Here is a 13,139-nt window from a genome sequence, read left to right on the forward strand (position 1 = left end):
CTGGAGAGGCTGAGGCAGAAGAATTGCTTGAACCTAGGAGGCAGAGGTCGCAGTGAGTGGAGAATGCACCACTGCACTCCAGCCTGGGTGACAGAGTGAGACTCTGTCTCCAAAAAACAAAAAAAGTCTACATATGCCTGGCTTACCTGAGTGCTGGGGACACAAAGACAAATGAGACAGTGTCCTTCCCTTTCTGGATTCTGATTTTGTAAAGGAATGGGTGAATATACCATTGCAGTGAAGTGGAGAGGGCTAAGATAGGGCAGGCAAATGGGCACAGGGCCACCAAAGACACTGGGGTATGGGGACTGGAACCAGAGTCTTCTTGGGGGAGGTGGCATCTGAAATGGGTCTTGGAAGGACCTGTGGGTGTAGGGCAGATTAAAAGAGTGACAATCATGGACCTACTAATAAGTCTATGCCCACAGTGTGGGTGGCCAGTGTGTTCAAAGGTGATGGTCAGCAAGGCTCTCAAGGCCTTCTAAGGACTCATCCTTACCCACTGCTTTGCCTGGCTAACTCTTTTCATCTTTTAGGTCTCAGCCTAGACATCAACTTTCCCTGAAGCCTTTCTTGATGGCCATATCTGGGCCAGGTGCCCCATCTGTGGGCTCTGGAAAAATCCCCACTTGTAAATAATATGGTAACCATTCATTTGTCTGTCTGCCCCGCTGGACTGTAAGCTCCGCAAGGGCAGGGATGTAGCTCTCCAGTGTGCCTAGCCAGGGATTGAGAAAGAGCATAAATACTTGTTGATGGAAGGAAATGGGGAGCCACTGAAGGATTCTAAGCAAAGCCTCAGATGCCATCAATCTAGCTGGAGGTAGGAAGGAGGCCAGTGACCAGATAATAGCAGTGACCAGGGTAAAAATGATGCAGGCCTGAGCTAAGCTGAGAGTAGGAGGAATGGAAAGGAGAAAACAGGTGGGTGTAAGAGAGTGGGAGAAGCCAACATTAAGGGCCTGATGTTTGGGATAACTATGGATGAAGCCATCCTAGAAACCATGAAAGGGTTACCCAAGTTGCCAGATGCAGTGGCTCATGCATGTAATCCCAGCACTTTGGAAGTCCGAGGCAGGCGGATCACCTGAGGTCAGGAGTTTGAAACCAGCCTGACCAACATGGAGAAACCCAGTCTCTACTAAAAATACAAAATTAGCCGGGTGTGGTGGTGCATGCCTGTAATCCCAGCTAATCGAGAGGCTGAGGCAGGAGAATCGCTTGAACCCCAGGAGGCGGAGGTTAAGGTGAGCTGAGATCGCGCCACTGCACTCCAGCCCGGGCAACAAGAGCGAAACTCCGTCTCAAAAAAAAAAAAGAAAAGAAAAGGTTATCCAAGTGCCACCAAGACTTTCCTCCTCCCAGACAACATGCCTGTGTTTTCCATGTATCTGGTTGTTTTTCTCTGGCCCCTGATCATCTTCACAGAGGCAGCTTGACCGTGGGTCCCTCCCTGTAGCTGTCCTTAGCAACAGCAGATTGAGAGAGGAAGAGCAAAGATCAGCCCTTCCAAACACTGCCACCAAATTAAGGTATAACATGTCTCCCTACTGGGTCTTAGGCACAATACTATTTTCCTATATGATGTCTACTTGTACCTTATCCCAATTCTGTGAGGTTGGTGTCATCCCCATTTTATTTTATTTTTTAATTTAATTTAATTCCATCTCTTTGCAAGTCCCTGAGTACCTGGAATCCCATTCTAGAGATGAGAAAAATGAAGCTCCAGTTAGTGGTAAGAGGAAGTTATCTGATTGAAGATTCTAGATTTTCTCTACTACCACACCATTTCCCAGGAACAACTATCAAATGTACACGATTTAACTCAGTCAGCCTCTCCTTGAAACACTCACTTCATGAGTCCACAGTCTCCTGAGTCCTCCCACCTCACTGGCTGCTCTTTCCCAGCCACCCTTGTTTATGTTCCCTCCTCCATTTTGGTCTCCAGGTGGGCATTCCCTGTGGGCTCTCTCCTGCACCCCATTTTCCTCCTACCACCTCTCCCTAGGTAAAATTTTGTCCTTTTCCATAGCTTAAGTACCAGCTATGTGGTGATGATTCTCCAAATTATTTAATATCCAAGACTATCATCCAACCACACACTTGATGTTTCTACCCAAAGGCCTCACAGACATTGTAACTATAATGGGTCCATTGCCTGAGGGCCTGCAAGTCAATGCACCAACTACCAGGGTTGCAACAGAAAAAAAATTTTAAATGCAAGGCTGAACAAGGAAAGGAGAGAAAACCTCAATTCTGCTTCTCCAAAGAGTTGGGGGCTAGGGATTTTAAGGGGTCTGGAGTGGGCCGAGATATGAGGATCACTGTGGATGAGTCGAAGAGTACGGAGAGTCAGGGAGAAGAAGAAACTGCATTCTCATGCTGATTACTCTCCTCTGTCTGTGAGGGTCTTCCAACTGGTGGCATCAGCCATTCTGCTGGAACTCAAGAGCTAAAAACATCTGAAGCAAATCTTAAACAAAAGCCTTATGATTCCAACGTCAGTGATCCTATCTATAGGAACAATGGGGATGCAAATCGATTCTTCAACAAAAGCCTTATGATTCTAACATCAGAAATCCTATCTATAGGAACAATGGGGATGTAAATGGTCAATATCTGGTTTTACGGGACTTTTAGCAACAAGGAAGTGCGCCAAAGTGCAACCTAATTAATACTTTTTCTTTCTTTCTTTCTTTCTTTTTTGAGACAGGATCTTGCTCTGTCACCCAGGCTGGAGTATAGTGGTAAAGTCACGGCTCACTGCAGTCTCAAGTTCAAGTGATCCCTCCACCTCAGCCTCCCAAGTAGCTGGGACTACATATACAGGCATGAGCCACTCTGCCTGGCTAATTGTTTTTCTTTTTGTGTAGAGACAAGGTCGCGCTCTGTTGCCCAGGCTAATCTCAAATTCCGGGGCTCAAGTGATCCTCTCACCTCGGCCTCCCAGAGTGCTGGGATTACAGGTGTGAGCCACCGCACTTGCTCATTAAGGTTAAATTATAACTATTTCTGTCCAGAACCTAGCGTGTAATACTTGCTAACCCTATGAGGATGGCTTCCACATCCTAACCCTAACATTGAACCAGTACCATCTTCTTTCCCATCCAGTAAATGGCACCACCACTTACCTAATGGCTCAAGTCAAAAACCTAGCCATCATCTATGATTGTTTTTTGCTCATCTACTCAATTTAGTGAGTCATTGGCCTATCTCCAAAAATATATGCCAATCCATCCATTCCTCTGTCTTTTTACCACCCCATCCTAGTCCAGGCCACCATTACCTACCGCTCAGCTAGACTACAACAGTCTCACCTGCAGTGACATCATTTCACTGAGGCTGCTTACATCTGCATGATTTTAATATTTGTTCCAGAAATTTCTTCCCCAGGAAGGTAAGAATGTAAACCAGTAAATAACTTCATTATTTCCTTCAGGAACTTCCTGAAAATCAATTTATCTGAACAATAGACTGCTCAAACAGCCCTCTTCTTGGAACAACAGTTTGCTTAACTGGGCAAACCAGTAGCTTGTCAAACAGTTGTTTATTCTTCAAGACCCTCCCTTCACCATGTCCTCCAATCCTAAACTGTTATAAATTTTGCCCAATCCCAATCAGATCCCCATATTGAAAGATCTGCCTTGAACTAGACTTCAAACCCTATAAAAATCTTTACACCTGGAAAGTTCTTCCCCAAACCCTCCTCTTCCTAAAGTGGGCACCTTTTCACCCTCTTGTCTCAACAAAAATATCTCTTCTCTCATCTCCCCCTTTCCTCCCATATAAAATCATCCTCTACCCCATCCCACCTTTATCCTGTTTCTCAGCCCTGTTTGCTTCCTTCATAGCACTTACCAGAGTTGCACTTATTTTATCTGTTTTCTGTTTTCTTGTATTTTTCTGTTTCTTTTTTTTGGAGACAGAGTTTCTCTCTGTCACTCTGGCTGGAGTGCAGTGGTGCGATCTCTATTCACCACAACCTCCGCTTCCTGGGCTCAAGCAATTCTCCTGCCTTAGCCTCCTGAGTAGCTGGGATTACAGGCGCACACCACTACTGCCTGGCTAATTTTTTGTACTTTTAGTAAAGACGGAGTTTCACCATGTTGGCCGGGCTGGTCTTAAACTCCTGGCCTCAAATGATTCACCCACCTTGGCCTCCCAAAATGCTGGGATTACAGGCGTGAGCCACCGTGCCTGGCTTCTTGTATTTTTCCTGCTTCCCTTTAGACTGTAGGCTCTGTGAGGGGGGACCTTGTCTGCTCTAGTCTCCGTTTAATGTCCAGAATACCTGCTGAAGGAAGGACTCTGCTTGGCTTCCGGGAGTGGGGGCTCCGAGGGCTCCCATCTGATTTGCGTGTGGCCATAGCCTGAAACACAGGTGGGGGTTGCGGTGCCCAGATGTGCTGGGTTTCTGATTTTCCCTTTAACCTCCAAGGTTAGAGACAAGGTGTAAAATGCAAATGCCCTTGGGAGAGATAATAAAAGAATTAAATTCACAAAATGGTGTGAATTACTTCCCTCAAGCACCAGAGTGAAAGCTCTGAGAGAAAAAGCAAGAGCCCACGGGTTGAGAACAGGAAGAAGCATAGTCTCACTGCTCTGCTTCAAGAAGGTTCTGCCTGTCCCCTCACCCACCCCCACCTAACCCAGGGCCATTTTCCCTGCCAAGCTTAGAAAGAGGGTGCTTGTAGGTCGGGTCAGTCACTTCAGGGTAGGCCCAGCCTCATGAGGCTTGTCTGGTACCAACTCTTCATCCTTCTGTCTGAGCAAGTGCTTTTCCAGATGGCTATAGCTAGAAATGTGAGTCAGAGGTGCCCCACTCAGGGAGTCTTGCACCATGGCACAGCCCGTGGGGCTTCTTCTCAGAGGCAAGCACTGCCTTCAGGCTGACCTGAGGTGGGCTTCTACCCAGTTCTACTTGGGCTTTTCTAGGGAGTCACACTCAGGTATGGAGCCAATCAAGAAAGTAACAGATTAAGTCACAGCTGTTTCATTTGTCTATCAGAATCTGACAGTACAAGATCTGGAAGGAATCAGCCTTCCAGAACAATCTCCTCTAGCTCCCTCTTTGTGCAATAGAGAAGACTGAGGCACAAGGAGGGGGGATAGCTCACTCCAGCCTGCACACTACACACAGGACTCCCTGAAGCTATCAGCCACTCTGTGAAGACTGGGACAGTTCCTTTCACAGATGAGGAAAAAGATACTCAGAGAGGGGAGGGAAATTTCCCAAGACCACACAGTGAAGGGGCACCATTGGACATCTGAACCCAGGTTTTCTGGCCCTCAGATCCATGCTTTGTCCAGCATACCATGCTGCCTTGCTGCTTGTGGGATTTTCTGGTCCTTGGAATCTGAAACATATAATAAACGGCAGCTGAGTAGTATTCCGTACCCTAGATGCTAGCCTAGACCGTAGAAGTAGAAGCAGCTCTCTGCTTTCCATATGCCAGTCAGCCTCCTGTTTCTTGAGTGGCGGACTTTCTCCCAAGGACAGAGGACCCAACCCATACCACCACTCCTTAACACGCAGGCACAGAAACACGCAGGGACCCACTCAGTGTGTGGGTTCAGCTAATGTTGGTGACTTCAGTCCTTTTTACACACACACACACACACACGCATGCACACGTCTAGAGCTTTTCCACTCCATCTTCACGTGTTCAGCTGCCACAGGAAATGAGCTTGGGAAGAGGGCTGGAGTAGTCATTCTCACCTCCAGGGCTAGTGCACACTCTCTGTGAATGTAATTATCTGGAGTCTTAAGTGTAGGGCCAACAATCAGGCCGCATGTCTTCCTGATCTACTTGGAATGGGGGCAATGCAAAGACAGGGCCACTTCCCCCTGCGAGGACGCCCACACGCGTGCGAATGCACACAATGGTGGTTTTTTTTCATTCTCTTCTGTCTCTTCCCACAGAGAGGGGCCACTGGGCCCCACCAGAAAAGGCAGGTGATTGAGGGAGGGAGGAAAAGACATGCGGAAGGTGCTTCCCTCCCAGAAGCCTGCGCCATTTAGAAAATCCTGAGGCCATCTCCTCAGTCCTCTTTTCCTCCCCACCTACCACCTGGCTTACAGTGTCCCACACTCACCCCCAAACTTTTTTTAAAGCCCTCTTTCCTGCCCTGAGGGGACCTAGATCCCCATCCTGGGAGGGACTGGCAACAATGAACAAAGGCACCATGGAGTAAAGACAATTAACAATCCAGAAAAGAGGGGAAAGAGAGGCTTTGTTCTGGTCTCCATGGCAACAGCGGGGCGGGGGAGAGGGGAGGATGAAGGAGGAGGAGGAAGAGAAGGGGCATCCAGAGAGGCTGATACTTTCACTTTCCTTTCATCCCTCCCCTCTCCGCCCCTTTGGGTTTCTGCCAGGGATCCCAAAGGAAACAGGGCTGGGACAGACCAAGTCTGAAGGCTGAGATTAGAGGTGGGCAACTCCAAGATTCATGCCTTAGCTGAGAACACACTGGGGAGTTAAGGCTAGACAGGAAGCTCTGGGGACTGAATCAAAGGCATTTGAGCTCTTCCTTCTCTTTTTCCAAAAGACTTACCTTGTGCCCAAGAACTGTACCCAAAGATCAAGTGTCTGCCCTGGATGGACACCTCACGGTCAAAAACTTGGTCGCTTCTGCATCCCTTCTCATCAGGATGTGGTGAAAAGTGAAGACAGGACTGTCTACATAGCTTGCAGGGTCCGGTACAAAATGAAATGTTCCAAAATTAGTCCATGCGCAGTGGCTCACACCTGTAATCTCAGCACTTTGGGAGGCTGAGATGGGTGGATCACTTGAGGCCAGGAGTTCAAGACCAGCTGGCCAACATGGTGAAACCCCATCTCTACTAAAAATACAAAAATTGCCCTGGCATAGTGGCATACACCTGTAGTCCCAGCAACTTGGGAGGCTGAGGAGAAGAATCACTTGAACCCAAGAGGTGGAGATTGTGCCACTGCACTCGGAAGGAAGGAAGGAAGGAAGGAAGGAAGGAAGGAAGGAAGGAAGGAAAGAAGGAAGGAAGGAGAGAAAGAAAGGAAGAAAGAAAGATGAAAGAAAGAAAGAAAAGAAAGAAAAGAGGAAGGGAAGGAGGGAAGGAAGAAAGGAAGGAAGGAAGGAAGGAAAGAAGGAAAGAAAGAAGGAAGGAAGGGAAAAGAAGGAAATGTTCCAAAATTGTTGAGAATTTCAAGATGGCAAAAGCAGAGCACCAAGTGCAGGGCCCTCTGAGCACAGTGTACAGGTTGTACATCCATAAAGCCAGCCCTGTTGGGAGGAGGTTGGGGCTGGGCTCTGTCTGCCTGTTCAATGTGTGTGTGCGTGCGTGTGTGTGCGTGTGTGTATGTGTGTGTGTGAGAGAGAGAGAGAGACCTCTCCATTGCACACATTTCTGAGTGTGTGCTATGGTCTAGAAGATGGTGTCCCCTCAAATTCATATGTTGAAACTTAATCCCCACTGGGATCCCATTAAGATGTGGGACCTTGGAGGGGTGATTAGGTCATGAAGGCGGACTCCTCATGAATGAAATTAGTGCCCTTATGAAAGAGGCTTGAGGGAGCTGTTTGCCCCTTCAGCCATGTGGAGGACACAGATGGTGCCAGCTATGAAGACTGGGCCCTCCTAAGACCCTGAATCTGCCAGCATCTTGATCTCAGACTTTCTGGCTTCTAGAATTTTGAGCAATACATTTCTGTTGTTTATAAATTACCTAGTCTAAGGTATTTTGTTAACAGCCTAAATGGATTAAGACATTCACTTTTGGAGCAAGAGATAAACCAAGTACAGAAAACCCATTCCCAAGAGCAGGGCGTTCTGGTAACCAGTGGTGACCAGCTATCCCAGGCTTCCCTGTTTGGAAAAGGCAGAAGACGGTGAGATGTACAAAGCTCCAAAATCCTGCTGAAGAACTATCAGGATTTCTATCCTAGGGGATTTAGAAAACACCTTCAATCTCACAAGGTGTTGCTCCCAGGAGCAGAAGTTTCTTGGCATGAGCAGCCAAGCACATCAGGCCTGGCCTCATGGGTGGGCCTCTTCATTAGCCACAGGAGAACAGACCTCCAGAATATTTCTTGCTCTCAGCAAACCTAACATCATAAGAGAAAATGGGTTAGGGACTCTAGAGACCTGTCCTTCTAGGGCTCAACCTCACTGCCCTGTGGGTCCAAGTGAAATAAAAAATATTACTCAGAAACTAAAATCAAGGGGGAAAAAAAGTCAGTTGTGTCAGAGGCCCCAAATCAGGCAAGAAAGATGTCAAAGATCCTGCTTTCTGCCCTCACCTCTCTGCCCAAAGGGATCCTCCCAGGGACTTCTTACAGGGTTGCTGTTATGGGCTGAATTCTGTCCTCCTCTCCTCCTCAAATTCACATGTTCTAACTCCCAGCACCTTAGAATGTGACTGTATTTGGAGACAGGGTGAGACGAAGTCTCGCTCTATCGCCCAGGCTGGAGTGCAGTGGCCAGATCTCAGCTCACTTCAAGCTCCGCCTCTCGGGTTCACGCCATTCTCCTGCCTCAGCCTCCCGAGTAGCTGAGACTACAGGCACCCGCCACCTCGCCCGGCTAGCTTTTTGTATTTTTTTTTAGTAGAGATGGGGTTTCACTGTGTTAGCCAGGATGGTCTCGATCTCCTGACCTCATGATCCGCCCGTCTCGGCCTCCCAAAGTGCTGGAATTACAGGCTTGAGCCACCGCGCCTGGCCTGGAGACAGGGTCTTTACAGAGGTAATTAAATTAAAATCAGATCGTGAGAGGGGGTCCAAATCCAATGTGACTGGTGTCCTTATAAGATGATATTTGGATGCAGGGACATACAAAGAGATGCTGATGCGAAGAGTCACAGACAGAAGACAGTCATGTACCAGCTAAGCAGAGAGGCCTGGAACAGGTATTTCCCCCAGAAAGAACCAGCCTGCTTACACCTTGACCATGGATTTCTACTCTCTAGAATGTGAGAAAATAAATTTCTGTTGTTTAAGCCACCCTGTCTATAACAGTTTGTTAGGGGAACCCTAGCAAATTAATATATAGAGACTTAGATGCTGGGAGGTCTGCATAGCCTTAGGTTGCCTGGACTCAAAGAATGCATCTGAATGAGGGATATGTTTGTACTTATATTGCAGCATTATTTTAACTTGAAGCAAAATTGATCTATTACTCCCTTCCCTCATAGCTCAGTCTTTTAAATTTTTTATTTCTTTTGGTATTGGTTGAATACATTTTATTGTTTTAATCCCTTTAGTCTTTTATTTTTCTGGTTTTAATGATTTTACTTATCTCAGTCATTTTTAATCTCTGTTTTGTCTTTCTTCTAGCTATTTTATACTGTTTTCTTTGATCTCATCTTATCTTCTAGATTTATTGTTATTGTATTATCTTTTTATTCCGCATCTTTTATATCTAACCTTTGTCTTGTCATGTCTTTGTTCTATCTTTTAATTTCTTTTGGCTTATTTGGTTTATTTTAGTTCATATTATCACTTTATTGCCTGCTGCCCTCTTTTTTTTTTTAACTGTTTTTACCATCTTTTTTATTTCTTCTTAGTTTACTTTATCTTTTTATTGACTGTTGTATTAGCTTCCATTTTTTACTGTTTTCAATTCTCTCTGCTTATTAAATGCAGAGGCTGGAAACACAGCCCTCAGGGGAGAGCTTTGAGGCTAACCCAGGCCCCAAGTGGAGGAGGAGGCTGGATGCCCTCTCTGCCTTCTGGAGTGGGCCCTCCCAACCACCCCTTCTAGATGCTCCATTTGCACCAAAGCTGGCCCCTCCTGTCTATAAGGATTAATCTGTGTAATATAAGAGATCTTGGGAAAAAACTCCATCAGGAAGATACTTATTGTGAAAACCCATCTGAACTGCTGGAACAGCCTGGTTTTGTCACATCATATGCCATCGAATTGCTCTATGTGCATCTGAAATGTACCATCACTGGACATTAGACCAAACCTATAAAAAGAGCCTATTACTTGTCAGGGTGGGTGTGGTAGGTAGGAAATTTCACTTCAGGAAGAGCTCTCAACATACCTCTTTAGGTTTAATTTTTAGGTTTAATTTTAACAACAACAACAGGAACACAGTGGAAGGCCGGGTACAGTGGCTCACACCTGTAATCCCAGCACTTTGGGAGGCTGAGGAGGGTGGATCATAACGTCAAGAGATCAAGACCATCCTGGCCAACATGGTGAAACCCCGTCTCTACTGAAAATACAAAAATTAGTCGGGTGTGGTGGTGCTGTAGTCCCAGCTACTGGGGAGACTGAGGCAGGAGAATCACTTGAGCCCAGGAGGCGGAGGTTGCAGTCAGCCAAGATTGTACCATTGCTCTCTAGCCTGGAGACAGAGTGAGATTCCATCTCAAAAAAAAAAAAAAAAAAAAAAAAAAAAAAAAAAAAAAAAAAAAAAACTAAAACAAACAAACAGAATACAGTGGACTGGATCCTTGCAGCACAAGTTTTTGGGAGGAAGAAAAGTGAAGTATTTTCTGGAATTCTTCTTACATCTAGCTGCCTCTCATTTATTCATTCACCTGATAAATATGTGTTGGAACCCTCCTATATGCCAAAGCTCTGCTAGGCAAGGAAGACAAAGTACTGACCAAAAAGAGTGAAGCTCCTTGCTATAATAACGTTTATAGTCTAATAAGAGGATGTTTATCTATTACCAATCTTATTTGCCTTCCTTTTTTTTTTTTTTTTTTTTTTTTTTTTTTTTTTTTGAGACGGAGTCTCGCTCTGTCACCCAGGCTGGAGTGCAGTGGCCAGATCTCAGCTCACTGCAAGCTCCGCCTCCCGGGTTCACGCCATTCTCCTGCCTCAGCCTCCCGAGTAGCTGGGACTACAGGCGCCGCCACCTCGCCCGGGTAGGTTTTTTGTATTTTTAGTAGAGACGGGGTTTCACCGTGTAGGCCAGGATGGTCTCGATCTCCTGACCTCGTGATCCGCCCGTCTCGGCCTCCCAAAGTGCTGGGATTACAGGCTTGAGCCACCGCGCCCGGCATTTGCCTTCCTTTAGGCAAGATTACAGGAGGTTCTTATGTCATAGATTGGTAATTGTCCCCAGGTATCTGTTTTTTCCTTCTAGAATAATTTAAGTCTTAGCTAAGAAAATAATGATAAGTTAAAAGGCTGCATATAGCCGGGTGCGGTGGCTCACGCCTATAATCCCAGCACTTTGGGAGGCCAAGGCAGGAGAATCGCTTGAACCCGAAAGGCGAAGGTTGTGGTGAGCCAAGATATCCTAGCCTCCTTTGCAGCTAAGTATGGCCATGTCTCTAGGTTCTGCCCTATAGGAACGTAAGCAGAGGGCTACTTACTTCCTGGTTTGGCCCTATAGGACCTAAACAGAGGGATGCATACTTCCTGGTTCTACTCTATAGGACCTAAGTATAAGGATATATGCAACTTCCTGGTTATGGCCGTTAAAGGAAAGGGTATATTCTGCCCATTCTCTCTTTCTCCCTTCTGCTGGCTGGAATGCAGGCATGGTGGCTGGAGCTATAGTTGGTATCCTAAGCCAAGAAATGAGAAAAGGATGTTGAAAATGGGTGAGGGCCAGGTGCAGTGGCTCATGTCTGTAATCCCAGTAGTTTGGGAGGCTGAGAAGGGTAGATCACTTGAGGTCAGGAGTTCAAAACTAGCCTGGCCAACATGTCAAAATCCTGTCACTACTAAAAATACAAAAATTAACTGGGTGTGATGGCATGCACCTGTAGTCCCAGCTACTCAGGAGGCTGAGGCAGAAGAAATGCATGAATCTGGGAGGTGGAGATTGCAGTGAGCTGAGATCGATACCACTGCACCACTCCAGCTTGGGCGACAGAGTGAGACTCTGTCTCAAAAAAAAAAAAAAAAAAAGAAAAAGAAAAGAAAAGAAAATGGGTGAGGAATCTAGGTTCCTGATACTATGGAGCCTCCATAAAGCCTTGTAGTGCTTATTTTTGGACAATTACCTGAGAGACAAATAAACGGCTATCTTGTGTAATCCACTGTGACACTGGCCTTTGTTACTGCACCTGAATCAGTTCTCTTTAACATGTAGTTCTCCCTGAAAAAATCTTCTTTTATTTTGAGAACCAAGGAGTACATGGCAATCCTTAAATCATATCCTTCTAGAAAATAATTAGATATATCCCTGCTGGGTATGTAGGGCTCTGTAGGTAAGAGCCCTTCCTTGTCACCAGGGTGCATGATGGTGGGTGATCTTCCACACTTCATAGCTAGGCCTCTGAGTCTGCACAAGCCTGCTGATCGTGTTCTGTTGTCTTCAGTCTCAGAAAAATTAGCAGGGTTCTTAGCATCTGTCCAACTTTTTTTTGTTTTTGTTTTTTTTGTGTTTTGAGACAGCCTCACTCTGTTGCCCAGGCTGGAGTGCAGTGGCGCGATCTTGGCTCACTGCAACCTTCGCCTCTCAGGTTCAAGCAATTTTCCTGCCTCAGCCTTTCAAGTAGCTGGGATTACAGACGTGTACCACCATGCCTAGCTAATTTTTGTATTTTTAGTAGAGATGGATGGGGTTTCACCCTCTTGGCCAGGTTAGTCTCAAACTCCTGTTCTTAAGTGATCCACCTGCCTTGACCCCCCCAAAGTGCTGGGATTGCAGGTATGAGTTACTTGGCCTACAGGTTCCCACTTTAAACATATTTTTCATGACAGACTAGCTATGCAAGCTGAAGAATCTATTCTGTTAAAAGCAAATTTTCATCAATGAAATCTATACCAATAGCCATATGACCCCTGCACCCCCAATCAACAACATGATTCCTTTCCAAATCTTCAATCATCGGCTTAGAACTCCAAGTTAGCCCTTAAATGTTTACTTCCACACTACTCAGTCACATTTTCAGGGATTTCTTCAGCTGTTGAAGGTAACTCCCAGAGCCCTGCCCCTCTGCAAACAGAGGTTGTCTGCAGATTCCTCCACCACAGAATACTCTGTTGAACCTAACACTGTGAATTTGGCCTTGCTCTTTTACTCAATAAGATGAAAATAGCTCCTCATCCCCCACTCACCTCTGTCTTATTCATGGCTACATCCCAGTCTCTAGAATAAGCAACGTAAGAGTCATACTCCTGCATAAATCCAAACTGCCAAAGGATATATCCTTCCGGAAGATTTTTTTTTTTTTTTTTTTTTTTTTTT

This window comes from Rhinopithecus bieti, unplaced genomic scaffold, assembly GCF_001698545.2.
Source record: "Rhinopithecus bieti isolate Rb0 unplaced genomic scaffold, ASM169854v2 scaffold_12049, whole genome shotgun sequence".
In the NCBI taxonomy this organism is placed as follows: Eukaryota; Metazoa; Chordata; class Mammalia; order Primates; family Cercopithecidae; genus Rhinopithecus; species Rhinopithecus bieti.